Here is a 995-nt window from a genome sequence, read left to right as displayed (position 1 = left end):
TTCCCTCTACACACTGCTTTGAATGTGTCCCAGAGATTCTGGTACATTGTACTTTGTTCTCATTGATTTCTAAGAATATCTTTATTTCTGCCTTCCTTTCGTTATGTACCTAGTAGTCATTTAGGAGCAGGTTGTCCAGTTTCCATGTAGTTGAGTGGTTTTGAGTGAGTTTCTTAAATCCTGAGTTCTAGTTTGATTGTACCGTGGTCTGAGAGACAGTTTGTTATAATTTCTGTTCTTTTACATTTGCTGAGGAGTGCTTTTCTTCCAACTGTGTGGTCAGTTTTGGAATAAGCGTGATGTGCTGAGAAGAATGTATATTCTGTTGATGTGGGGTGGAGAGTTCTGTAGATGTCTATTAGGTCCTCTTGGTGCAGAGCTCAGTTCAATTTCTGGATATCCTTGTTAACTTTCTGTCTCGTTGATCTGTCTAATGTTGACAGTGGGTTGTTAAAGTCTCTCATTATTATTGTATAGGAGTCTTAAGTCTCTTTGTAAGTCTCTAAGGACTTGCTTTATGAATCTGGGTGCTCCTGTAGTGAATGCATATATTTAGGATAGTTAACTCTTCTTGTTGACTTGGTCCCTTTACCATTATGTAATGGCCTTCTTTATTTTATTTTTATTTTTTGATATTTGTCGGTTTAAACTCTATTTTATCAGATACTAGGATTGCAGCCCCTGCTTTTTTTTTGTTTTCCATTTGCTTGGTAGATCTTTTCCATCCCTTTATTTTGAGCCTATGTGTGTCTCTGCACATGAGATGGGTCTCCTGAATCCCATAGCACACTGATGGGTCTTGACTTTAATTTTTTTTTTTTGAGATGGAGTCTTGCTCTCTTGCCCAGGCTAGAGTACAGTGGTATGATCTCGGCTCACTGCACCTCTCAGGTTCACACCATTCTCCTGCCTCAGACACCTGAGTAGCTGGGACTACAGGTGCCTGCCACCACGCCTGGCTAATTTTTTGTATTTTTAGTAGAGATGGGGTTTCT

The sequence above is a fragment of the Colobus angolensis genome, unplaced genomic scaffold (genome assembly GCF_000951035.1).
Source record: "Colobus angolensis palliatus isolate OR3802 unplaced genomic scaffold, Cang.pa_1.0 Scaffold378, whole genome shotgun sequence".
Lineage (NCBI taxonomy): Eukaryota > Metazoa > Chordata > Mammalia > Primates > Cercopithecidae > Colobus > Colobus angolensis.
Note: the sequence above shows the minus strand (reverse complement) of the source record.